Source organism: Dromaius novaehollandiae, chromosome 1 (assembly GCF_036370855.1).
Source record: "Dromaius novaehollandiae isolate bDroNov1 chromosome 1, bDroNov1.hap1, whole genome shotgun sequence".
In the NCBI taxonomy this organism is placed as follows: Eukaryota; Metazoa; Chordata; class Aves; order Casuariiformes; family Dromaiidae; genus Dromaius; species Dromaius novaehollandiae.
The window spans coordinates 65,456,502-65,480,579 of NC_088098.1; the positions used below are offsets into that span (position 1 = coordinate 65,456,502).

At 39.6% G+C, this 24,078-nt stretch overlaps 1 protein-coding gene across 9 annotated transcripts in view; it reads left to right on the forward strand.

The window, feature by feature from the left end:
* LOC112993380 (voltage-dependent L-type calcium channel subunit alpha-1C) overlaps nt 1-24,078 on the forward strand; it is a 416,350-nt gene that overhangs the window by 204,135 nt on the left and 188,137 nt on the right. For 7 of the 9 annotated variants that reach the window (XM_064515116.1, XM_064515133.1, XM_064515142.1 and 4 more), the window contains exon 1: nt 10,886-11,000. The gene's annotated coding sequence lies outside the window, so the exon portion shown is untranslated. Of the gene's footprint in view, nt 1-3,051; nt 3,192-10,860; nt 11,001-24,078 lie in introns of those variants that run through there. The other 2 variants (XM_064515158.1, XM_064515173.1) reach the window with 1 other exon arrangement.

Consider the following 24,078-nt stretch of genomic DNA (forward strand, 5'->3'; position numbering starts at 1 on the left):
CAGAGGCTTTTATAGGACCTTGTTTTTCATGGATCTTGCCACATTACAGAGCATTGTAAGGGCTTTGTTCAAGCAGCTTGAAGTTATATGTGTACATGTGTATGCATATATGTACAGGTATGCATGTGCGTGAGGGTAATATTTTGGCATATTATTACCTCAGTAACAACAAACAAACAGCAAACAAACAGCATTATTGCAATGACAGGACAGAAGTCTGTTGTTCCACAGGCATTTTCAGGAGACAAGAAGGTCGGAGGCTTTTAAACCCAGCCAAATGGAACTTGTTACTTGTCAAAATTTTGGATACTGTGTGGAGTATTAAACAAAAAACCAAAAAAAGTAGTGTATTCCAGAATTTTCCAGATTATATGGTTCCTTGGTCTTTTTGATTGCAGATAATACAGATATTCCAATGAACTTTATGGAGTAGAAAGGTTCCTCTAGCCCAACTGTGCAGCAGAGCTCTGCAGCCACAGAACAAATGCAAAGCTAGACACAGAGCTGGCAGCAGCATTTGTCCAAGGGACAAGGGCCCAGAGGTCCCCTTAGTCAAGGACAGTGTTTTCAGCACCAGATCAACTTTAGTGCTTCCTCTTTTTCATCAGTCTGCTTCCAGCTGGACCAAAGAAGAGGGTGGGCTTCTCAAAATCTCCTTGAAACCAGTCCCAGGTGTGACTGCCAAGAGGGGTTTTAGGTGAAACACTATTTGGGGGGACTTCTCAGTGAGCCCATGTCTTTATAGAGTGGGATGCCAGATGAATTAATTGTGAAGGACAACCTCAAAAGCAGGCTGAATGAGAGTGGTCTCAGGCCTATTGGTGACCCTCCGTGGGGGAGGGAATGAGAACTTGCTCACAACTGCAGAAACCCTTTAGCTGAAACAGGGAATAAGGCCCATTAATAGACTGGGTTGCAGCAAAACAAATCTCTTTGTTTCCTTCTTAAAAGGTGTTCATTCATCCCTAGCAAGGCCATTTAAATCCCAGGCACAACACACTGTACATCCTCAATTCTCAGCACGTTGTTCCCCTGTGGATCCCATTTCCGTGTTCCTCCAGCCTTCACACAGGCTTTACCTTGTCCTTCCAGAGTCAGGGCATCGCCTCTTGGGCAGAGCTAGCACAGGCCAGCTGCCTGTGGTGCAGGGTTGGAGTCTGGCCTCATGCCATGCTGATAAAGGCATGTGGCAGCACAAAGGTGCAGGGCAATCAGAAGGACACTGAATAAAGGCTTCCCATCACACAATGATTTTTTGAGAGGCCTTCTGACAGCTCATCTTACTTTACAAATGTGTGCATAGAGCTTGATTGTTGGGGTTTATTTTACTATGATTTGTACAGCAGTTAGTACCCATTCAGTTTTTAGGGGCAGTGCAGAGAGAAGGGAGGCCAGATTAGTCCATTCTAAGAAGGGACTAAGCCATTATAGAGCTCTTACCTGTGGCCAAGCCCGTGGCTGGACTGCTGGTTGTTAGCAATTTTGTGCTAACTGCTAGGCTGTATGTGGTAATGCACTTACTATATGTAGAGCTGGGGATATGGTAGTCACTAATGCTGTATGCTGTTGTTTCCTCTTTTAAGTTCATGGGGAGAGAAATCCTTAATATCCTGACTCTATCTGTGCTTGGGAGGATGAAGGGCAAAACTGTGGACATGTTTAAAAGCTTTATAAATGGATCAGATAAGTAAGGAACAATACTTAATCTTTTTCTTTTGTAGGTATTCCCTGTACTAAGCACAAGGGAATACTGCAAGCAGTATGATAGCATTATATGAGGGAAAACAGCAATATTTTTACGCACAAATATGTGCCTACGGCTGTCAGACAGAATTTCTCAGAATGTCTCTTGTTAATGTAAATGTGCAGATGAATTGGTTAATATGTTTTTTGATAACTAGTGGTTAGTGGGTTGCCATTAATTACCTGGAGCTGAAACAGAGCCATTACAGTTTGGAGCGGAAATTAAAAATAAAGTAGCAACCTGCCTGATTGTTTAGCTGGGTATCCTTCAAGATGCAGCCAAACTAGAATGTCTAAGTTGTTTTAATTTCTATTTATCTCAGATTTTTATTTCTTCAATGTGAAATTTTAATGACTGAGTTTGTAGTTTAACCTCACAGGGACCTAGTTTCCTTTTGGTGTCATCTAGTTTTCACATACTTATTTCCTACCCAGCTTACCCTGCAGAACTTTTGTAGTGATCAGCTAACGCTGCGGTTTCCCTCCTACTCGGATGGAAGTGTCATTTCTGCAATACTGCTAGTCTGATTCCTCAGTAGGGTTAAAAACCCCAGGGACAGGAGAGACAGAGTCTGTGTACTGACTTTGCAAGTCTACTTGCTTGTCCTGAATCAGACTATACTGTAACTGGGAGTGACTTTGTTTGGATGTGCTTAATTGCAGCCTGTGTTTCACAAGTCATGTACATTTCTGATGGAATGACTAAATGCCTCTTGCATTAGTCAGCCTGATCTGTAGATCATTTGTCACCAACATTCAGCCTACCCATTCCCCAGCAAAGGAAAAGGGAGTCCCATAAGACAAGTGAAAAAAGAAGGCACAGTATGACACATGCATCAGTCTCAGATGGGCCTCTCTCTTATTTCTCCTCATGTCTCTCCACAGCGTTGCATCCAGCAACATTTCCTCTCCAGAGGTAGAAAAGAACTGAGTGCATGCAGCTCATCCTGAAGGCTGACAATATTTTAGTCTACCCTGTAAAGGACTGAGTGCTAGAATGTGCCTGCTAGCCCTCTCCCCTCGTCCTTTGCACAGACCTAAGCAATGTTCAGTCCCTGCCAAGGCAAGGACAGCAGATTTCAGAACCTAACCAAAATTTGCTGCTACTGTCCTGTCAAACTGGCTGCAACACTATGCAGTTGCAAAAAGAAAAGCCTTCTGGCAAGTTGTGCACATTAGAGGTACCTAAACAGCAAATTAGTGAGTTGGAGGCTGTATGGATGGAATGTAAAAAAAGATAATGTTCTTTTCCACTGTTTTTCAGTCATGCTAACTATTGCCTTTCTTGTTTTCTTGTCTTCTCCCCAGGAACGAGTGGAATATCTCTTTCTCATAATTTTTACAGTGGAAGCATTTTTAAAAGTAATAGCATATGGACTTCTCTTTCACCCCAACGCTTACCTCCGCAATGGCTGGAATTTACTAGATTTTATAATTGTGGTAGTAGGGTGAGTACGACCATCTTGTCTTTGAATGCACTGCACACATGAGAACATGGAGATTCTTTAGGTGCATGAGGATAGAGAAAGAATTGATAACATTACTTACAGGTGATGTTAGGGGTTGATGTCCATCATGTTCCTTCTACCACCACCATTCATCCCTCTTATGTTAGCCTTCCAATAGATTCTACAACCTTTACAAAGTGTTACTATATAATCTAAAAGTAGGGTTAACTCACATAGGTCTTCTGCAGGTATAACTTGATTCATGCTGACTTCAGTTAGTGTAGCATTTATTTACCTTAGGATTTAGTACCGCTATTCAGTTGATGGTACAGTTCCTGATTTTGGGTATCCCTTGCTGCTCAGCCTTTTCCAAGGCTTTTAATGGTTTGCAAGACGTGGAAATTAAACTTCTCTTTGGGGATGGGGATAAAAAGAGAAAGCAGTGCAAGTCTGTTGAATAGTTAAACTACTGAGTATGCTCTTGTTGGAAGAAACCCCTTTCGTTTGTAATTCTGTAAAAATAATCCTTCAGTGAACCTTTTAGTTAAGATTAGAGTTCAATGTGAAATGAATTCTGCCATCTTGTGAGTTTTACTGATTTTTGTCTTTCCCAAATAAGGCTGAACAATTTAAATCTCAGGTTTTCATACTTAGAAATAAGTCCTTTAGTTCATTCACACTGTTCTGTTGGTGATTTCAACACACTGATTTTGATTTTAACCTTTTAAGTTTTGAACTTTTTTAAAGACTAATTTTAATGTTGTGGATCAGATTGCCACTTTGAAGTGCAACCTTTCTAATCCCCTTACTCCTCTTGTGTTTTTTTAAGTTAAAAGGTTAATTGATTCTAATAAAAGCAAAATAAAACATCTTCTGTTGCTTCAAGGTGAGGTTAAGAGATAACCAAGGGTTTTGAATTGTTGTTGTCTAGGAGAAGGGATGATAAAGTAAGGATAATCTACCCCGACGACACCAAGAACAAGTATGTCTTTTCCTGAGTAATTTGTCCCATCCTCCCTGCTCCTCCATGGCTAAAGAGTTTCATCACCCACAAAAATTTGCATTCTTTTCACTGCTTTCCCAAAGGAACCTGCATCAGCTCCTAGAGAAAATGTCAAAAAGGGACACTCCTGGTAGTCAAAGCCCCTTACAATTTCTGCCCCAAACCAAAGTCCACATGGCCTCTTGATTGTTTTTATGGTGCAAATCTGACCTGAGAAATTACCAGTCAGCAAACTCTACTGTGTGCTGGCTGAACCTGCTGTTTTCCAGCATCATGGGAAAAAGTGGGTGGAAGGAGAGTTCGTGGTGAGAAGGAGGGAGGACAAGTTGGAACATGTTCTTAGTTCCAAAACATCCCCACCTCCAAGTGGGCATAACTCTTCTGCCTGCAGCAGTGCCCAGTTACCTTTGCCCTTCATTGCTACCTGCAGCCAGAGGATCCCACAGCAAACTAGTTGTTGGAATCTGGCGAATCTCCCACCCGTACCCAGGTACATTGATGTCTAGTTCTCTAGCTGATTCTGCCTTTGAATGCCCTCAGACATCTCACCTGCTTGGGAATCACTGTTCAAGGTGAAGAAAGGTTGGAGAAACAAATTCCTGTGAATGTGATTGTTCCCTTAGTGTTTTTATGAGAAAGAGACTTTTTAAATGTGTTATCTCTTCTTTTTCCATTGGAATGTAGAAGAGCAGGGCTCCAGAAATCACAGGGCAGAATTATATCTACTTTAAGTACAGTCCTTTTCAATTTTCCTACTAGGCAGTTAATCAGCAAGATGATATTCAGGCTGAAATTAATTCCCTTGCCAGTGACAGAAGCAGCAGCTCTAAGCTCTTCAGCAGCTTGCCTCCAGCAGCTCTCAGTCTGTAGATGGGAAACAAAAAATGTAACTGGGGGGGATTGCACAAGTGTAATAAACATGGCCAAGACTCCAAGGTTTCTGTTAAGGAGTAGCAATCTCAAGCCACAGATTTCACTTCAAGGCCAGATGTGTTCCTTTGATGTTTATCTGTTCAAACTCACTTGTACACCATCACAGCCTAGGCTGGTGCACTACTTTTTCTTTCCACAGATCCTCTGCAAAATCTAGGTGGTGTTACTGTCTGTTCTTGTTCTGCCCTGTCTTTTCCAGTCTGAAAACCCTCAATGACATTATGTTTGAATTCTGGCATAGCTGAATATTTTGTTAGGGAAAGGTTAAAAACAACAACAAAAAAAAAAACCCAGAAAACAAAAAGAAGAGGAAGAGGGAGAAAGGAGGAAGAAAGCAACTGCAGAAAGAAGAGTAGTAATGAAATTTCTTTGCTGCCCTTTTCCTGTCCACTGCCAGAGCTATTGGAAAAAGCTGGCTTATTTGAATGCAGCTGCAGCACTAGGTAGAGGAGTTTACTTTGTGGGGGAATAAAGGATGGTGTGGAACTAACACTGGAAGCATCAAGTCTTGAAATGACCCTGATAACTGCCACTCATGCTTATTCTGTCTTAGGAATCATCTTGATTTTCAACGATGATTGCCCTTGCTACAAAAAATATAAAGACCAGGTGGGATGTACTTCTTCAAGTACTACTGGAAGTTGAGGAAGCAAAAACAAGACAGGTTCTTTGTTTAGCTAGTATACACAGCTTAGCACTAATGCCTTGAAGAGAGAATGCAGAGAAACTGACTTCCTTTGCATTAAAACAAACAAGTCAATAGAGTATGAGGAAAATGGGAACGTGTAGGAGCTAGCAGAAATTATAAAAAGCAATCTCAATTTTTATAAAAATGGGTATTTGCCTGTATGCTTTTCCATGCCTTCTGAAGATAGGTCTCCTTGCTATCTAAAGGATTCTTAGAGTCCGTGTTTCTAATATGGCCACATGAATACACAGCAGGAGAGGAGAGTATTGAAAACAACTGCTATGTTTTCTGGAGAAAGGATGCACTTCAGACCTGTAGGCTTGTAACAGCTTATCAGTCTTGCAGTGTGGTAGATCTGCTTATTCATCATCTGAGTCCTTTAAAGCTTGATTCTAGCTTATCTTTAAATAGCCTATGACCCTGCTATAGCAGCACCATTAAATATTGCTTTGAAGAAATTTTTCTGTGTGGGTATCAGTCAGAGGCTCTGTAGATTAGAACATTATTAGTTAAGAGTAGATATCACGCCCCTAAGCTGCCTAATGAGGTACAGCCCACAAACATTGACCACTAGTCAAATTGTTTCCTACTTCCTTCAGTCTTACTGTTCCTCTTTTGTAAAACAAAACTTCCAGATACAACAGTGATGTCCTTTAACATTAGGCTGTTGGAAGAAATCTCTCTTGAGAGAAAACTAACTTGAAAATGATGTGCTAGAAGAATATCTGTTTTTCCTGGCAGTGCTCTGGTTTGTTTGCCAAGCACAGCCATTCTCCAAGGACCCATAGCTAATGCCAGAAAAAAAAAAAAAAAAGGTGTCATAATTTGAAAGACAATCTTACTTGGTAAGGTAAGCAGTGAATGTATTTGGAAAGGCTCTGAAATTCAGAATAGATTTGAAAATGTGGTCACAGTGTATGTCTTTCTGAAGGCCTATGGGGAATTTCTAAAGGGTAGACCCAAACAGTTCCACACTCAAAAGTCACAGGTGAACTGTAAAACATGGTGAAAAAGTCATTGTACTTTACTATTTCTTTGTACCTATAAGGATTCTTTCAGTTGCATTTTTCTGCTGATTTTTGGCCTTAAAATTCCAAGCGCTCTATTCCCTTTATTTTCTGGAGGCCCTTGACAAGTTCTTTTTTATGCTATAAAAATCAGCATGCCCTTCCTCACAGAGGAAGAGATGAAGAGTTGTAGAGCAGGTTTCAGCCCTGTCATGCTGCTGTTGGGGTCATCTAGCAAAGAGAAATTTTTTTTGATATTTCAGATGTCAAAAAGGAAGCAGAAAAAATAGGAAAACGGTGAGACTAGCTTTATACATCACAAGTAAATGTTAAAAAAAAAAGTGGAGTGGGTCCATTCATGCATATGTATGTTAGAAATTTATTTTCTGCTTTATAGTTCATCTCTGTCAAATTAATTTAGTTTAGGTGTAGTCATGTCACAGCTGAAATTCAGAATCAAGATATTATTAATTGTGCCTCATCAGTGGAAACTACTGTATCCAGCTGAAAATGGGGCATGGATTTAGGTTGGCAGAAAGTAGTTAGCTGGAAGGAAATAGGATTGACTTTCATATCCTTTGTAAAAAGAGTTGGAGAAATTTTCAGTGGCCACAGGAGATTAGCCCTTTTGCATTTTTACATCATCCAAACCTTGATTTCTCTGTCAGCACAGCGTTCTCTCTCATCATGCTTGGAGCATACATTTCAGCTAACTCACCTGCAAAGAAGAGAAGGAAAGAACAGCACCTCACTTTGCCATACCTACTGTGGCCTTTTCCCAAAGGTTTTCATGAAAGAGCAGATCTTCCTTTATGAATACAGAGTACAAGGATTCTAGCTTGAAGTTTTATATGAGTAGTTAATATCCATCTATCTCTTTTAGGATTGGAGAACAGTTAGCTGACCAACTAGAAGGACTCTGTAGAGCTCATAGAAGCTACAAATTGTATATAGGTTGTGGGTTTTCCCTAGAAGAGGATAATGAAAGAGGGAATTGGAAGTCTTACCTTTCTTCTGTATCTAATCATCTGTGCTATTTATGAACAGGACTTTCCTTTTTCCTCTGGGTCATAATGAAGTTATGGCCAAATGAGCATGTGGTAGTTGCAGCCTCTGAGTCACAGATGTCTGTCCATGCCCTAACTCAGGAGTCTATAGGCACAATGAAGTATGATTGACAGGATGTCCTCTAAATTTGAAGAGTGGAGTAGCTAGAGATTCAGTAGGCCAGGTTGGGCACAGAGTCTAGACCCCAATGTAGAAGAGGAAGGGAGAGAAATCAGAGAAATAAAAAGTTGTATTTTATTGGTAAAAAGTAGGATTAGTACAGAGGGAGATATTAAGCTTGAAGTAAATATGTTAATGCAGGATTAGCAGGGGTAATGCAATTCAAGTTTAAATGTAGGTTTTTATATGAGGAGCCGCAGGAATGATTACAAATTACTTCTGAAGTGTAATTGGCATGAGATTTGGGTACCTCAAGACAGCACATTTGGCGTGTCAGCTGTGGAGGGCATGAGCAGGGCCAGCTGACCTAGAGTAGAACAGCATTAGTCTGGGAAGGCAGGTTCGAGCTCCACTGGAGTATGTTGCCATACTGGTTGTGCTTCTGCTTCCCTCAAGTTGACTTACTGAATACCTATCTTAGAATGCAGAATTCTAGAGCAGTCCATGGTTTGCCTATTGCATGAGTGGGAGGAGAAAATGCACTTAGTAGCAGTTGCCAGGAACTACTATTTGGTAACAAAACATGGGTCCAGTGATATTGGAGACCAGGAGAACAGACCTTCATTTATGCACAGTCAGTGACTCAGAGTTCTTTATTTAAGACTGTTTGTTTTCAGCATTGCAAAAGAGAGCTGAAAAACAGCATAAGAAACCTTTTGCAGTGAATTCTTTTTCCTCCAGAGGGTCCCAGGAGGCTGGGACTGTTGTATAGGTATGCCTATGCAACATAATCTAGCATGGGAATTCTTTTGACTAGGAAGACAGAAATGTTTGAGTAAGAAATAGAACACATTTATAGAGCTTAATCACTAGCTTACTGGAAATACAGTAGGCCAAATTTGATGCACAGTGTTTCTGTTACAAAGACTAGCAGAAAATTGCAGTGCAGTGTAATTTGTGTACAAAGCTCAAAAAGTATGTATATGCCAATAACGCATGTTCATGGGCCCTTGTTTATCTCTGCCTGTGATATCTGTAGCAGCCTCAGTATTTCTCATAGGCTCTGTTTTTGTCTTCTCTGCATCCTGCTTCTCAGTCTGTAACACCTACAAACTCAGCATCCAGCCTCCCCACACACAGTTTTTCCTACGCTTGTTACCTAGTTGTTAAATCTTTCTGCAGTGCTTGGAGTTAATGCTTTGAATAGAACCAGTTAGGAGTTCCTCAGTCACAGCTGACAAGTTTTATAAGACTCTCTATATGAAATTTTTAAAAACTGCTTGAGAAACTAATTTCACATTTGCACTCCAGTAATCCACATTTTTTGTGTGGATTTAGTGCAGAGGAAATGTGTTGACTTAGATGCTTGGTAAATGAATCCTCCTTTTTCTGTCCAGGGCAAGCTTCCTATATTCGTGGCCCTATCAGTAAGTTTTAACCATGGGCTGTGGGAATTGGAACTTCTTGCAATTGGGTAGTTCAGTCTCTGCTGAGTATGCAGTTTTGGGGCTCTCTGTGGAGTTTTCTGGTTAGAGTGTATAGATGAGATCCTGAAAAAGGAACTACAGACTGCAGTGTCTGTGACATTAAATTAGCCACTGCTGAATCCAGACTGCTCTAAGAAGAGTATTTCTTGCATCTCTGTTAGCTTGCTTAAAGGTACATGCTGTGGGCCACAGGGTATTTTGCTTCTTGCAGGCAAGCTTTTTCTACAGAGTGCCAAATACCCATTTAGACTGGAACAGCTTTTAACCTCTACTGAATTTGGCTGGGTTCAAGCTGATGACTTCAAGGCTGAAAGCAATGTCATTAGCAAATTCATGAGGAATCCGTCCTCCCACAAAGGTACTAATGTTTTACCAGAAAACTGGTAGCTGCTTCCTGAAAGCTAATTTATTAAATCAAGTTCTTATTAACACATAGAGTGAACCTTCAGCTCTTTCTTAAAAGAACAATGTCTTTCCTACCCTGCTCTGCCTTTTCAAATGTATTCTGAGTGAGCCACCTTCTCCTTAAAGGAGCAACTCCTTTTAGCCAAGATAAAACATTAAGACTGTTGTAACAAAACATAAGACTCCTACAGTTTTGCACTTCCCTAGCCACCGCCTCAGGAGATTAACAATGGGATACACAAGCACATAATCTGAGCACACTCTTTTTTCTGAAAATTTGCACCTGAGTTTTGCATCCAGTTCTACCTTGGTGAATCCAGTAGTGACCTTGGTGAATCTTAATTCCCTGTAAAATGGGTGACAAATAATTAATGATTGGGTTAACTGCAAATGATGATTTTTTTCCCTAAGGTGGCTTGTTAGGTAATAAAGATAGCAAAGCAATGACAGCAGAAAGGGCAAAATCTAAATTTCGTGGTTTCTTTCCTTTCCACCTAGCTCCTGCTGAGCATGTGCAGACTGTCTGTTAAGGGTAGCCTGGAGTGCCTTCAAAGCCAAACCCACATGCTATGCTTGGCCTCAGGTATGCCCAGAATGCCCATTCTGAAGCACATAGCACCCAGGATGCTGCAGCGCACAGGGCAGGGTGCACACCTCCCTGCAGACCCAGGCATTCTGGCCCCTAGGGGCAGTCTGCAATCTGGCAGCAAGGAGCCATGAGGCTGAAGGAGGAGCATATCAGGTTTCTGTCTGCTCCAGAAACAAGTGTTTTGCAAATGGTACAGACATCACCACTAGGCTATTGCATATGGGACAAGTCTGTCTCTTTCCTCCACCATATGTGAAAGTCAAGTGAGATGTGTGGCACTCTTCACAGGTCTGTGAGATAGTTTGGGTGATACGATGATGATGATCTCTGTTCCTGTTTAGCCCAAGCCTTGCTGTCTGCCTACAGCTTGTTTCCTCTTTCTTTTTACAGGCTTTTTAGTGCAATTTTAGAACAAGCAACCAAAGCAGATGGGGGGAATTCAATAGGAGGAAAAGGTGCCGGATTCGATGTTAAAGCACTGCGGGCTTTCCGAGTGTTACGTCCCTTACGGCTGGTGTCTGGAGTTCCTAGTAAGTAACATCATTGTTCTCTTCTATGCATGTATTTGCCATGGCATGAGGCAGGGGTATTCCTTCTGTGTAATGTAGGAGATTCAAGATTTCAAGCTAACAAATTAAAATATAGTCTCTTTGAGTCATTTTGTTTGTGTTAGACACTTTAAACAACTGTGAAGTCATGGTACATTGCGGGTATTACAAATACTTGACCTTGATGGAAATGCTGAGTGGTCATTTGTATAGATTTTGGAGGGAGGGGAGCCTTTTTCATTAAAACTGCATTTTCTTCTTTGCATGTGATGCCCTGACTGAGAGTGTTGAGAACAATTTAGAACCAGCAGTACATAGGGCAATGGAACAATCATGTTCTCAGTTAGTTGTATTAGCTTAAATCATTTGTAATGACTCTGAGGAAGTCCTCAAGCAGTTTTTCACAGTCTAACATCCATTTTCTTATTCGCAAGGAAGGTTTGAATAACTGGAAGGCTGGTAATTCTTCTGCGAAGGTGGAATATGAACACCACAGTATGGGAGGATCATATCATTTGGCTCAAGAGTCTGTTTTAGAATGGACCTATTGGCCTTCTGGAAAGGGGGTTAGCTGAAAGCTGTCATTGATTTCTGTGTTGATAGCAATGAGAGATGTAGTTAGCAAGGAAAGGAGTTAATTTTCTCCAGAATAGCTGTGGAAAGGGCTTTGTTTATTTTTGCTTAGGGAGCCTGCAAGTTGGATAACTTTTTTAAGTATTTCTAACTGGAGTCATTCAAAAACCTTGAGTTGGGCTATCATAAACTCTTTGAGATTAGCTTAAATATCATGATTTATTTGTTACAGAATAAATCAACGTGAAGTTCTTTTTCTTTGGGTTTTTTTCTGACCCATTAGGTTATGTTGGAGCCATGTTTTCAGCTTTTCTCCACAACCATACAGGGTAGAAACTTTTTAAATGGAAGCTGAGAATCTCTGTGGGAGGAGTTAAAGCATTAATAAAAGCAAAATGCTCAAGCAATTGACAGCACGCTTATTTGGTCTCACAAAACAGCCATGCTTGGTAACTTGCCTGTAGGGCCTTAGCTTGTGCCCAGCCTGGGGTTGCTTTGGGTGTTCATGGGTAAGCAGCAAATACAGAAAAGTGAATACTGTCCATTAGTCAACTACAGACCTTCCCCTCTGACACAGACCAAACATCATGCCGCCTGTTTGTGTGCAAACCTACTGCAGTGGGTTGCTGTGTGTGGAAAATCAGGCACCACGCAAAACCTTTGGTCAGTGCAGAATGCAGCTCTGCCCTTAGCTGGGTTTGTCACCTATAGCATACGCTGCCTGTGCTCTTTGGTCTGCACAGGCACCCACTTCATTCCTGGCTGTAAATCAAGGTTTTGTTGTTCTTTCTAGTCGTTCTCTGATGTAAGTCTTTTGATGTTTTCTCATTGTGTTCCCACCCATTGGTAGGAGGCAGGTGCTCAAAGTGACCATCCTCAGATTTAAACATCTGTGAACTCGAGTGTTCTTAGTGAGATGCAGCTGACGCTGGGGATGTGGTCTGAAAGTTGTCCTGACATAGGCTGAGTTTAGCTTTGCTTATACTTCTGCCTGTTTTGAGAGCAACATGTGTTTTCCAAACTAAGGGGTGCAGACTGACTTTTACTACTACTTTTGCCTTTTTTACTTTTTACCTTTACAAGTCTCAGGGTCCTTTCAGGTAAACAGGTTGTGCACAGGAAAGCTATCCCATCACTCTAGGTTCTGTTTAATATGCATCCATTTAATATACAGCCACTCATCTGGGAGGGCACTAGTCTTGATTGGGTGCTCTGAGAGGACAGGAGGAAGCTGAGGAGCCAAATCTGGCATAGTTCATACCCACATGCACATATGATCTTGATCCCAGCATAGTCTATCTTCTAGTCTGTTTGTGGGTTTTCTGATCAAAGGAAGTATTTAGTTTGCACCAGAACAGAGGAGGGGAGCCAGGTGCAAACTTACAATTACTTGGTCTAGACGATCAGATATCAGTCCAGTGTGAAGCAGGCAAACCATCTACTTGACCTGATAGATGCATCCTCTCTTAATCTTTATGGTTCTTGCGAGGGATGTATTTATTGAACCAGGCTTCTTCGGGGCTGGTATGGCTTTTAGAAAGCCTATTCAGATGTGTAGCTAGCATGGCCTCAGTCTTCACTGTGCATTTTTGTATTGTACCAAACACCTATTGATTAGCCTAGTAGATGTTATCAGATCCATATGTGTGTAATTTTTCTCATGAGGCCTTCAGATAACGTTGCCTGAGCCAGCCATAAATAGCACATTGCAGGGTTACATTATAACATAATAAGCTAGTAAAGAGATCTGGAAGTCAAATCTCTGGGTCCCATTCCAAATCTGTCCCTGAGATAACATGACAAGTACTGGTACGTGAGTTATCAACATTGCACTTTTTGTGCTTTGTCATCCATAAAAAACTGCCTTTTGCTTCCTTTACCTTCCAAAATAGCAATTTTTTCACTGTAAGGAGATTACCTACTCAGATTTGTCCTATAATTACATGAGTGTAGCATGTACTGTAGCTTATTCTCATTTAACAGACTGAAAGGGTGCAGAAGCAGCATCTGATTTATGAGAGGGGATCCTCTGGGTCACTGGCAGCTGCCTTCTGTGAGGAGAGCCCAACATCTGCTGTTTGGCTTGAGGTCCAGATCTAATTACCACAACTGGGAAAAAAAATTTGCAAAGCACAATGATCCTTATAAACCAAAAATATGAAGCACATGGTGAATTTTTTAATGCAAATTATAACAAACTCATTGGGATTGGGGTTGGGAAATAGGTAATCTGGGGCAGAGAGATTGACTGATGACATGGGAGCAGTGAGGAGGGAATGATTTTTTTCTGGGTCAAGAAGAGTCTGTGTGAATTGTTTCTCTCCTGCTCAATGCATTGGAAATAATCCAATTTAGTAGAGCCATCTTTTGTATTCAGTTTAGAGCATTTAATGATCTGTTTCAGAATATGAAGTTTCTACAAAGGTATGATTAGAAGCGGTGAAAAAAACATATGAATTGCCCTCTAAGGTAAATTACCGTTATCTAGGTTTTCCAGATGAACAAATGAAAGTAAAAGTTCAAGGCTAAACACTTTCAGAAGTGGCGTCTAATTCTGTATGCCTCATGTTGGCTACCCATGCTACACATCTGGGCCAGCCTGGGTATCTGAAAGCTTCAGATAGATGGGTAGAGGACAGTAGCATGAGAGCTGAGAATCCCTTTGCTGTCAGTCCCATCCCTGCTTAGTCCTCAGGATGAGGCTATTTCATGCCAGAAAACTTCTCAGCTATGTAGTGAAGGATTCAGAGACTATTCAACACAGCAAGTGGTTGATCTTCAAGAAAAGAAGTTGGTTCATCCACGGGCAGAAAGGTGAAGGTGCCATTGACAACCTTTGTTAAGATCAAACTGTCCCAGGCCCCAAATTACTCTAGTGCCTACTAAAATCGGAGGGATTTGAGGTCATGAATTCAACAAAGCCTAAAGACTGTAACTGAAGATGACTGTGATAGAGCATAAATACCCCATAATCCTTAAGAGAACAGACAATATTTTTTTCTTTATGATTATATGGGCCATTCACAAGACCACATGTGGTAAGAAAGGAGATAGTCATTTTGTTTAGAAGATGAGATAGACATTTTGTACCTAGGCCACAAAAATGATTGCAGCACTGTGGGAAAAACCTTCACTGAACTTTTAGCTGTAACTTAATGTCTTTGGGTTTCCATTACATCATTAATAATCAGTGTTTAGTATTTACACATTTCCAAGCAGTGCAATAGGGATTGATTTTTTTTTGTAAGTGTTTGAGCTCCTTTCTTGAAGTCTTCTATCAAAGTGGGAAGAATGACAGTTTTTGTTGTAACTGGGTGAGGTGTATGGCAGAGCATTAAGTTAGATGCTTCCTACAGCTCTCATCCCAGTGCAGACTGTTGCTATCTGAACAAAATAAAATAAAAAAGAGATAATTAAGCGAAACACTTTTTAACTGTTTTAAAAGTTGTATTGCTTCTACAAGTATAATCTGCTCCCAGTCTGTTTATCTCGATGTTAACATTTACCGTTAACGGTGAACATTTTCAAAAGCACATGAATGATTTAGGTTTCTAAGTGGTAAGTTACTTTTAAAAATTAGACATAAGCCTTTTAGATCTTTGATACACAGATCAGGTTCTACTGTTCAATGCTTCTGTTAACTGTCATGCTAACATAATCCATCTAGTACATACTTTATTCCAGCATACCTGTTACTCTACCAGAGTAGCCTCCTGGTAAAAAGAACTCCTCATGTGCATTAGAGCATCCATCTTAATGTGGCATTAAGATCAATATATTGGTTTGAGAGAAGACAGAGAGAAGGAAAACATTTCTTCTGATGGGCGTAAGTGGACAAGTGCAAAATCAGCATGTACACCAAAACGTAATCACTTTAGTGCCTTGAAAACTGTAAGCTTTCTAGGGACAGAATCAAGTCATAGCCCTTTTGTGTCAGGAGTTCTTGGTTGATTACTTTTCTATCTCCATTTTACATTATTAAACATTTTAAAACTTATTTTAAACCTTTTGTGCTTGGGGAGGGTGAAAAAACCCATCCAATTTGGCAGTGAAGAAGCATGATCCAATTAAAAAAAACCACTCCTGATTATTGGAAAGGGCAATCAGTTACTCCTACATATGCTAACTCACGCCTATTTCACTTAATAAATTCCATTTCTATTCACTTTTCGTGTAAGTAAATTCGTGCTGCTTGATTATATCACCTCATACATTCTGTTCATGCTCTTTATCTTCATTTTCATGTAACTACATTGTTGCCATTAGCTATTACCTATCTGATATCTGCCATACTTAATTTATAACCTCTTCTAGATAACCTCAAATGCCATCTAATTTGATCAGTAAGTGTTGTGCTTTGAACTTTTTGTATTGTCAGTGAGATCCTCCACTGACCAACCAGATGTACGTGGGCAGAAGAACATAATATCTTTACCAAAGTTAGAGAGCAAACTTGTCTTTTCTATTAAATTTGCCATCTTTTTTTTTCTTTTCTTTTTTAATAAGAACCACAAAAAGCTAAGCCTGTGATGTCTTCAAGCTTCATTGGTGGCTCTTTGAGTTCTAGGTGGCGAGAATTGCTCAAAAGCAGAGTAGGAAGGTATCTATAATCAGTACATGCATGACCTACTGGATTTGCAGTGATTGCATAACTGGGAAACAGAATATGAGCAAAAGAACCTAAGCCAGGTCTTCCTCATGACAATGTAATATCTTTCTGTTGGTGAAGCAACAGCATGTAACTTGCTGAATCTATATTTTTAGTTATAATGAGAAAAGACCTTCAGACAAGGTGCATCTGTGAATGAAAAATGTAGACACGTTTTTAGATTTTGGTCTATCTTATAGCAATCAGTCATCATTTGCCCTGAAATGTTCTTCTTTATTAAAGCTGTTAGAATTTATATTGCTTTCTCAGTCCCAGAAATGTTCACTACCCCATGTTCATTGCAGTGTTTTCTCATTACCACAGTCATCTTCCATCCTTATCCAAAACTCTCTAACATTAATCAGATTGTGCCTTTAAACTTCATAACGTGCGGCAAAGTATTCTGTATTTACTTACAATGTCCTGATCGAGCTGAGTCATTTAGATGTTTATATATGATGCCACATTCACCACATACTGCAACCAAGATGAAAAATTAAAAAGCCCCTGAGGGTGCTCTAAAAAGAGTGATGCATGAGGAAAGTTATTTAGCCCATCTGCAAGATGCTGGGTTGGCAAAGTCATCCAGTTGGGTTTGTTGTTTTGCCATATCAATGCCGATAGGTGAAGCAAGGAAACCCTAGGGGGTGGTAGCACTGGATTTTTCTCCGTCTAGTTTTTGTGTGTGGAACACTACACAGTCAGTTTTTTGGTAGAAGTAAGAGAAAAAGGCTTACAAATATTTACAAGATGTTTAAGCTGCAGTCCACATTTTCCAAGTAAGATTGTTCTTATCTCTAAAACTGGCAATGTTTTTTTCTCTCCTTTTTAAGAAATATGATCTAATCTAATAATTTCAAATTATAGGTGAATTCTGTCTGTATGACCTCATAATTCAGAGTTCCGCCCAACCAATAGAAAAATATGAGGGGACTGCAGGATTACTGCAAAACTTAGAGCAACATGCAGGGTTTAATACATCAGAGACATGTCAAACTCATTATTATGGTCCTCCTGAAGTAAGTCTAAGCACATCTCTCTCATATTTGATTTTCATTCAGGAAGCTGAATTTGCTCTTGAATGATTTATTTTAAAAAAAAAGTGTTGATGTTTTTTGTGTATCAGAATGCCTCTTAGTGCCGTCATCTGGAAAATGATGCTATACTGAAGGCTCATTCTCCAGCTACACCTGATTTGGAGGTAGTGTAAATAACTGGCAGGAAAACAGGCATAACATCCTCTCTCTTGTGAAATCCTTGGAAAGCTGAACCTGGCTAGAGGCCAACATGAACCTAAGTGTAATTGAAGCAGTCTCAAAGCCACTCTAATTGATGCATGGAGAAAGCTATGCCAGTAGGTAAGGATCAACCACTAAGCAGAGAGCCCAGTTCCTGCTGCAGGTATGCTGCTGAATCCCTAAATTCTGCCTGTCCTGTATAAAGCAGGGAGAGAGAAATGGTGATTTTTGACTACCCCAGAATTTCTTCCCCCAGGGGAAACTCATTCTTCCCATTTGTAGCATCATGCCAACTTGTCGTCATGTCAAGCTGTGACATTCACCTTTTTCCATCCCCCTCATCTGACTGTTTCACCTGTAATTCCTCTCCTGTTTGTGTCACTGTGCTTGTCATTCCTTACCCAGTCACTGAAACACCACAGCTGCATCTGTTGCAGTGATTCCATGTTTGCAGCCATTGAAATAAACACTCAATGCAGTTACTTAGCTTGCATTTGGGTGGTTTTTTTTTTTTTTTTTTTGAATGCACCATCAAAAATTTCAACTGTATTTTCTTTGTTTTCCACACAGCCCAAGGAAATTAACACTACTTTATACAGTTAAGGAAATAATGAAACTGAGGCTTTAAATACACAGAATTGAGGAAATCCAAAATAATGCTTCTTTGAGAGCCATGTGTTTTTGGAATATGGCAGAGAAATGTGAGCCACTGTCTCTTTCTGTATGTTGAATAGCACCCATTAAGTCTTAAGCTTTAAGCAAATACTAACTGGTGGTCAGGAACACATTTTTTTTCAAAATGTGTATGCTTCTGGCAAAGCAGGGTTGGTCCTCATCTGATTTGCACATTGTTTGCATTTATACACTGTCACTGGTGGAGCTAGGGGCCTAAATTTACCCTTTCAACACATATGAGGTTGTGGTGTGAATATCACACAAAAGGAAGATTCTGGGTTGCCTTCAATGTGGTATGAACTGTGAGGAGACACGATAAGTGGCCTGATCAAAGCTATCAAGTATGAAAGGTGTCTGCATAGATACAAAAGAGTTAAGGCAGCTGGAGGAGCCAATACCCTTGGAAAAAAATTGTCTACCATTGAACCTGTATGATCAAAGGTCATTGACAACAGATGGAATTGCTGCAAATATCTTTGGGCAAAATTTGGCTTCCAGACCTTAAACTGCCTTAAACTTTGTTGTTGTTGCATTTAATAATGTCAGCTGTTGGCAAGCCCAGTTCCTTCCTTTTCTCTTGGGCTGTGAAAGCTGTAGTAAACGTGCTGTCATGCAGATTTCTTACGTGCTCCTTCATTCTTGACCAAGACTGCTCAACTGTCTGTACCATCTCGCCAGCGCACACAACACCGTGTGAGGACAAGTTGCATCACCTTTCCCATGTCATTGCCTAGCTGTTTTTAATCTCAAGTGGCTAATTTGTTGTGCTTTCAGTACGAATGGGAAAGAAGAGTGGAAAAAAATGAGAGAACAGCCTGAACCAAATGTCCTCATTAAGCTTATTTCTGCATATTTAACTTAAAACTCTTCACAGGCTTGCAAGCCCTTTATTTACTTAGGTCACTGCTACTCAGGGGAGTAATTGAATTCCAGCATAGCATCTCCCATAGGTAAAGATCATTCCTGTGAGTAGGGCTTACATAGTCAGGATCTAAATCATATTTCTTTGAGGCGTGCAACTTGCAAAATGATATAATTTATGACAGAAGAGGTTAACTCAAGTGTAGCAACAAGAGGTTTATCTTAGCAAGGAAGATTACTCACAGAGGCAGAGACTTCTTGTTGTAATAAAGATTTCTCTCATATTTAAAGAATGCCAAGGAAAACAGGGAAATATTTATTATTTGATCTTTGCTGTGTAGGTCTTTTAAAAATAGCAGTAACTACGAATGTACCAAATAACTCTGTCAGGCTTTATCCTACCAGTTACTGTGCATGCTGGAATGATTATTAAACATGTCTTCATGATGGAGCAAAACAAAAAATATCCCAACACCATAATGTGGGACCACATCAGGGTGTAGGCAGTCCTTTCCAACTGAAGAAAATAAACCCCACACTGACATCAAAGAACAGACACGGAGATACTCTGAACCACTAGCTTGGCTCAGTAGGAGATTTTTCAGAAGTGCTCTGGATGTATCAGACTCTCTCTCTAGCACCATTTTTTTGTTTTTCAAGTGGTGCCCAGAGGTCTCATTCAGAATGAGCGTAGGGCATGGCTCTGTGAGAGAGCCTGTGCCATTAACAGGCTTGTCCTAAGGGGCCTAAAAATCTACAAATCATCTGTCATCTTCTAAGAACAGTTTGCATCCTTGTTTAGACATGTGTTTGTCCAAACGGTAAAGGAGCAGAAGTATACATGCAGACTGTAGCTAACTGTTACCAGCACCAGTGTGTCGAGTTCCCAGTTGCTCACTTGCTGACAGTCACTATCCCAAAGATGGGTGAGGGAATGTCTTACTGTTTCAGGTCCAGATAGCAAAGACATGATCCACTCTTTTATTTTTGTGTTCTCTCCCTGATGACATCTCTACTTCATCTGATGTTGTCCCAGGCTTAGCATCAAGTGTGTTCAAATGGCTAAATTTTGCATTGGTCACTTAAGGTCATGAAGGAATGATTTTAAATCCTATGTTTGTTTTCTCTAAAATGAATTGGTGTCTGCTAATCTGTTACTGGACTTTTGAACATACCAGAAGCTTTCTCATCCTCTCTGGAGGAAGTGGCTAACACACTAGAGCTAGCATTTGCCTTGGAGCTGGGAAATAAGAGTGTTCACAGAATAGTGTTTTGTTCAGGACACAGGGAGGTACATAGATGTTCCAGTGACTCTAGCACCATTTTAATTAATGATCGTAGTTCATTTTAGCCTTCCAAAGCATTGTTAGATTCCTTTAGTCATTGTTGTGCTCTATTTTAACAAAACATGATAAAGATATCAGCAAGGCACAGGGTAATGGACCATTCAGTTATTTCTCTCAATCAGTAAATGCATTTTTAGTCTCTTGTTTAGCCTCCAAACAAGTTATTTTTCAGTGGTGGTCTGGATTTGTACCAATATTACTACTTGTATAGGTGTTATAGGAGGAAAAAAAACCCAGAAAGTGCACATAGCTGAGAGGAGGCAAATTTGAGTAAATATACTTAAAGATGTAAATGGCCATGTAAATCTACTAGAGACCTTAATCAAATCAGCTACTGTCTGCTAAGTTATGTCTGCTTGATATTACTGTGCTTGCTGAGAGCACAGGAATGTTGACTGGTAGGAACAGCTAATAAACATTGCTGTATTTAAGGCGTTAACTGACAGAACAAATAATTTGTTATTCTGATCACAGAGATATATTGACTGAAGGCAAACTTCAGTCCACCTAACCTGCCCAGTTTCTTAATGTTTTATCAAAGTTTTCTTCCTACCAGAAGGGAAGGATATCAGCTATCTTTCTTATGCTCCTCTTTTCCCAGAAACAAATCCAATCCCTGTTTAACACATGTACCAGTAACCTATCCCATATGTTTGTTACCCTTTGTCATAATTATTTTGTCTGAGTTCTGTAGTTATGCCTCATATTTTTTCAGTTTTAGATTATGTTACCCTGGTTTGTCCTGCCACATCAATCACAATTCAGAAAACATCTGCTAGCCCTCTGCAAAGAATCTCTGTTTCTCAACTTTAGTAATACTAATGCTGCTCAACATTTTTCCATCGGAAGTATTTTTGACAGAAAATAGCTCATGGTATAAAAGAAATAGTTCATTATTGAAAATCTATTTTGGTCTTTTTTTAATAAAGACAGTGAAATTTAGGAAGCCTCAGGAGTGGAAAGATCTGTAGAAATTTGAACCATTTCAAGACAGGGTTACAAAACCGCCTCTCTAAATTTTTCTCAAGCTTCTAATCTTTTAGTCAGATATCATTCTTGCAGGGCCTTGCCTTTTTGAAGGCAGTAGCACACACCTGGTATTAGAACTAGGACAAAGCAAATGCTACGTATCATACAAGAATCATCTGTTGTTTTGCATTGTGTTATTAACATATTAAGCTAGCAGCCTGGTTGACAATTCTGTCTTCTTTTGCATTGGCTAATGGGCTTAGTGACTTTTATGCAAGAACTGAGTTCCTTTTCCTCAGCAGTACGCTGAACAGCTTTTTGCACATCTCTGCATTTATACTTTTTTCACAGATTATTCTTGTACATTGGTCTTTATACTGGCAGTTACCAAAACAATAGAGTTCCTCTTAATCAAGTTAAATACCTTAGTCAGAAATCTAACCAATATGTCCATGTGTCCATACAAACAATGGGGTGAGGATTTACAAAGGGCTGATTTGAGCTGTTTAGTATAAACAGTGCCCAATGACAGAATTTAAGGTTGAATCTCAACTCTACCCTCCCAATATTTTTGAAAATTTCAGTTTAAGCTTCAGCCCCTCTCTTGCTTTTAACATTTCAGTGTTGAGATCTTAATTGCACTTAAAAACTTTACTTAGAGGAGGCCAAATTCCACACAGATTTATATGTGATGTCCATCGGCATCTTTAAAGATTTTAATTTAGCTATTCAGTTTTCACTGCTCCTGCAGAAAGAAAGCCCTATGATTCCCTCTTGAAAGCTTAATATATATACAAGGAAATTCAAAGTAAATAAAAGTTTAGTACCAATGCATTCCAGCAAAACATAAATAATCTGCACAAAAATCTTGTGAATTGTGTAAGTCATAAAGAAAGTTACAAAGAAAGTAAATATCAATAAAGAACCATTCTTTCTTATGCCAAATACAACTCTGCAAAAACTGCAACCATTAGTTTTTTTGTCCAAACATACTGGAGCTATCTAGTAAGCTAAAAGAGGTTTTGCTTATTATATCAGAAGGCACTTTTTCCCCTACAGCTATTTTATTGTCTGATGTCTTCAAACTGAGTTTCATGAAGAATAATCAGATTTATAAAAATCAAAAGCAACAATCTTACTAGTGTGGAAAACAAAAAGCTGGAGTTTTAGATACTCTGAGGTGGGCCTAATTAATCTCTGAATGAATGAGTCCCTAAATCCAAACTCAGCTCTTAAAATTAAGAAGCAAAGTTGTTTAGATTTGTCTGGCTATATACTTTCAAGGATTTTAGCATTAGAGCATGCATTTTCATTAGCAGCATTTTCAGCAGTTAAGAACACAAAAACAAATCCCACATGTGCATGAAGACAGTAACACAGTGATGATCACGTATCATGTGGTTTGAATACATTCATTCTTTCAATACCCTGTCAGGTATCTTTCTATTTTTAAGTTCCCAAAATACTACTGAACACCCTGTATGACAGTTCTTTTGAAAATGTGATACTGTGTCTATCTGGATGCTAGCCCAACTATGCTCATTAGGCCCTATCAAGAATTAAGAGATGGTGTGTGTTTTCTTTTTCTGGGTTATATATCCAGTTTGTGTTTTATATGATGCTGTACTTCTGTGTGGATAGCCACCTAAAAAGTTTTAGGGTTTAGCTAGTATTCATTACACATTTTCTTTCACAGGAAGGTAAAAATTAGCATAGCTGATGGTATACCAGTAATGATAGGCTTGTAAGAGTTTAATTCTCATAGGGCTTCAGAAGGATCAATTTCTGTCATCAATATATTTTTCTCCAAAAAAGACTTGTAATATAATCATCTGTAAATACACTTTTACAATTGCAAGATGACTGTTAACATTTGTTACCTTACTAGTTTTTACCTTTTTTCAAGTTATTCACAAGTAATAAGTTGAGAGGAGTTTCCCGAGAAGCAGCTCAGCCAACTAAAAAACCTTTATTATTAGAAAACAGGAAGGCTTATTTAGTGATGAACCAAGGGACTAGCATCCTCTTACCTAGAAACCTATGAGAATAAACAGGTAAAAATAACACTATTCATGACCTTGAGATTTTGGCAAGCTTGGAACGGTATTTTTAACCTAACAGCCATTAGTCCTCCACTCAAATGTTGGTGTATTCACAAGTCAGGTTTTGAGCCCATTTCTTTTACTGTGCTGCTTTAAACAGAGTTACAGGCGTCCATAATTCCTTATTTCAAAAATCACATCCTTTGGACACAATAATGTGTGCAGTCATTCAGAGCTGTGTACAAACTGCATTTGAAGTTTTGAAATAAAGATGTTTCATCATCATCCCAGTTGAGATGTTTCTTAACTTTGGGGGGGGGGGGGGGGCGGGTTTTGTGTTAACTTGTCCACTAGACTAAGGCAGTACAGCTTCTTGACACATTCCTGTACAAGTTTTCCCACAGAATCCAGTGGCACAAGACTGGGCCAAAATTTGCTCCTGTGCCTGGCTCTGAAAGGCTATTTTGTGACATAGCTGTGTTTGAGCAAGGAAAGGTTAAATAAAATGGAAGTGTGATGGATCATTTCACGGAGAACTGGTGCAATCTTCTGGCCAACTGTCTTTAGTTTTGCATAGCTGTGCAGGGAGGAGGCTGAATAAAAGTTCTTCCTATTTGTGATCCTTCACAGTGATGAATTATAGACAAATTACAGATGAAACCTTCACAGTGAGCACAAGAGCAATCTTCTCAGAAAGGCTATGATCCT